The following is a 3,921-nucleotide window of genomic DNA, read 5'->3' as shown; positions in this document are numbered from 1 at the left end:
GGAACTCAAAGATCTGCCTGCCTCTGCCTCCCGATTGCAGAGCTTGCAGGTTTTATGTAGCCCAAGTTGGCTTCAAATTTCCTAAGTATCCAAAGATAACCTTGACTATCTTCTTGTCTCAGATCCCCGAGTTCTGGGTTATAGACATGCACCATCACACCTGGTTTTATTTGTTTACATGGATTTATTCATGTGTGCACTCAAACGTGGTGGACTGAGGTCAGCATAGGTCTTTGCTTAATGTCTTGCCTTGTTTTGTTTTGCTTTGTTTTTTGTTTTGTTTTTAAAGCACATTCTACTGGGCTCACACAAGAAGTCCACTGGTTTTAAGGATCTTTGTGGAGTGACCGATTTTCCTCTCCATGTTCTTTTTCGACTGTTTCTGTTGCCTCACGAGCTTCTTCCAGTAATGGATCCAGGTCTCCTGCTTCTCCTCCAGGGTGGCTGTCACTGCCTGGTACTCTCCACTGTACTGTGAGCTTCATGCTCCAGGTAGGAAAACTTTCTGGTAATTGTCAGCAACACAAACTCGAGGCAAACATGATATAATCTGCTTTTTCCTGTCCTAGGGTAGAGGGATCCCATCGAGGGCCTGGCTCGGATTAGTCTTGTGGGGAAGCATACCAACACACAGTATGCCAGAAGGCACAGCTTGGCATGGAACACGCCAGGGGCTTCAGGCATGGTTGGTTTTCATTTGCTTTCGGAGAAACCAAGGCTCTTTGACTTGTTTCTGTAGAAATTGCTAGAACTGTTGATGCTGACACAGCGTGTGGCCACCACCTTCCAGTAAATCTGTACCTCCTTGGCAACAGTGGCGGCCAGGTGGTCCAGGAGATGGCCTAGGTTATCTTGTGCTAAAATTCCTCTGCCACCAGGTGGTCGTAGTGCACCATACCTTTGATTCCAGAGGCAGAAGCAGGCAGATTTGAGTTCAAGGCTAGCCTGACCTACAGAGTCCCAGGACAGCCAGGGCTACAAAGAATAATCCTGTATTGGAAAACAAAAATAAACAACTTTTTTTAAAATTAAAAATTAGAATTCCTCTGCCATCATATTTTATTTGTGTGTGTGTGTGTGTGCGCGCGCGCGCGCGTGCATGTGTATGTGTCTCTGTGAGTATATGCAGGTGCCCACAGGAACCAGAAGAGGCCATGGAATGCCTTGGAGCTGGAGTCACAGGCCTTTGAGGGTCACCTGACTTAAGTGCTGAAAACCGAACTTTGGTCCTAACCCCTGAGACCTGCGTCCACTGAGCCTGAAGTCCATCAGTGCAGCTAGCCTGGCTGGCCAATAAACCTCAGGGATCTGCCTGCCTTTATACCCCTCCTCCGAGGCTGGAGTGACAGCAGCACCATGCTTTCTCTATGGGTTTGGGGGATTCTGGACTCAGGCTCTCATGCTTGTGTGTTAGGTGCTTTACCAGTTTTTGAGAGATGATTTCACTGTGTGGCTCAAACTGACATGGAACCCACTATATACCCCAGGCTGGCCTTGAACTTGTGGCTATCCTCCTGCCTCCGCTTCCCCAGAAATGGGTTTACAGATGTGAACTACTATACCCAGTCTATCTGTCTGTCTTTCCATCTATCTGTCTTTCCACCTATCTATCTATCTATCTATCTATCTATCTATCTATCTATCTATCTATCTATCTATCTATCTATCTGACAATCTGATTTTATAGATAAGGCTACCCTATGTTGCACAAGCTATTCCAAAATTATGAGTCCAAGTGATTCTCATGTCTCAGCCTTCTTAGTGGCTTGGCCTATAGACCTTCACCATATAACCTGCCTTGTAGGGCATTTTAAAACAGAGGTAGAGTCACTATCTCAGAACTAAACATAATAAAACTGAGATAATTGTGCCCAAGACTCAGAGTTTCCAGGTCTGTGGGTCTGTCTGTGGGTCTTTGCCGGAGAGTTTTTGTTTTTCTCAGGTTCCCAGGTGATGTTGAGGCACACACATCCAGGGCCCACACACAGTGTATGTATATATGTGTATGTATGTATGCATGTATGTATGTGTGTATGTATGCATGCATGCATGTATGTATGTATGTATGTATGCATGTATGTATGTATGTGATTTGGAAACAGCAAGGAGTGATGGAGTACACAGTATAGGTGCAGCATGCTTTCACTGAAGATGTTTTACACTGAGCCAGCCCCGATCAGCTGTCCCTATCACTTTTTTCTAGGTTCCATATGTGGGAAGCAATCCGTGCAGCTTCTGAGACACAAGTGCAGCCCTGTCTTTAGTCCCAGAAGACATCATCTTCAGGGTAGAGCAAAGCAAATCTCTGTAACTGCCATTTAGGGGACCTTACTCGAGTGTTTCTCATCTGTAAGCCCAGAAGCTCCTGAGCTAGCAAGCACTATAAAGTAACATCAGATTAGACTATTTGTAAAATTTGTGTAGCAGAGAGAGACCTTTGTTAATGTGTTTCATAGACCAATGTTGAGTCGGGAAAGCTCTGCTTGTGCCAGGCTGCCCCTTGGCTCCTGCCATCCTGTTGCCATCTGGGGTACTATAGTGCCCCTTACCTGTTTTCTCCCGCGTTGTGTGGGCCCTCAGAATCATAGCTTTCATGGTAGGGAAGACGCAATCACTTGGGTGTGTAGGTGGCCATACTATACACGAAGCACTGAACTCTGTCCCCAGAGCCACTGGCACCCTTCCATTCAAGCACCCTCACCTGCCAGGCTATGTGTTTGGTACATTTTGGGACAACCTTTGAAGTCATCCAAGAAGTGCAACATCTGCTTATCTCCCTTGTAGACCTAGCCTGCCGCACAGAGGCCCTTGCCTGGTAGGTGCCGCAGCCATGGGATATGCTGTGCTTGCCCTCAATCATCAGTAGGAAGGATTCAGCTGTGCCTCCCATGTCTCAGAAGGTGGGCGGAGCCCTGTGAATGGTCCAGCATGACTTCGTAGTTGGGGTGACCTCACTTCAGGATGCCATGCATGAAGATGTGGGCCATCCAGCTGCAGATACTTTTCTGATTATGTTTTGAACAATATACAGGGATCCTACAGGAAGCAGCTTGTCCCTGCTGGAGCCATCCATCCCACACAAGGAGCAACCCCATTTGGGCCAGCATTTCTATCCGCGTCACCCACCATGGCCATCACATCCACCTCATGGGCCTTCCCCAGTGGTTTTCCCTTATTTTTATTTTCTGTATAGGACTGTTTCACTTGTATATATGTCTATGCACCACATGCATGCAAGTACCCACAGAGACCAGAAGTGGGCCTGCCTGGAATCCCCCTGGAACTGGAGTTACATCCCATTGTGAATGTCCATGTAGGTGCTAGGAATTGAATCTGGGTCCTCTGGAAGAGCCTCCAGTGCTCTTAACCACCGAGCCACCTCACTGGCCCCTAGGAACTTCTCTGAAAACCATCAGCCTGGAGAATACAGGCTGCACTGTGTCCAGTCTCTCCCAGCCTGCTCTAACCTACTTTGCAGCTTTTGTCTAGCTTCCCCTCCTCTCCTCACACCCAGGCTCCAGTATTGCTGAAGTTCTCACTTCTCTCTAAAGAGGCCAGCTGCTCACACCTCTGCATCCTGTTGTTCCTTTGTCTGGAAAGTCATCTTTTACCCAGCAACTCCCTGTATTGTCCCCGAAGCCCCTCTTGGCCCTCTGAGCTGCAGTTGAGTCACTCTCTGCCTCAGGTCCCTGGCAGCTTGCTCATACTTCTCAATACCTCCTCTTATTACCTGCCTGTCCATCATCTTCCTGTCACAGGAGCCTTAGTCACTTGTACCTTTGGAAGCAGCTGTGGAGTAAGGAAGCAGATGTGTGACTGAGGAAGTAGAGCCGGGAGATGGAGTCAGTGGTACCCAGACATCGCATCATACCACAGGCTATTTGTGCCTGCCTCTCTCCTCTCCTCTCCTCTCCTCTCCTC

General features: G+C 47.9%; 1 pseudogene; it reads right to left on the bottom strand.

The window, feature by feature from the left end:
• Nucleotides 1–304: 304 nt before the first annotated feature.
• LOC114639882 lies at nucleotides 305–2,987 on the bottom strand (annotated as a pseudogene).
• Between the last annotated feature and the right edge of the window lie 934 nt (nucleotides 2,988–3,921).

This window comes from Grammomys surdaster, unplaced genomic scaffold (genome assembly GCF_004785775.1).
Source record: "Grammomys surdaster isolate TR1022 unplaced genomic scaffold, NIH_TR_1.0 125756, whole genome shotgun sequence".
Taxonomy (NCBI): domain Eukaryota; kingdom Metazoa; phylum Chordata; class Mammalia; order Rodentia; family Muridae; genus Grammomys; species Grammomys surdaster.
The sequence above is the reverse complement of the archived record's forward strand: the minus strand, read 5'-3'. Positions and strand labels throughout refer to the sequence as shown.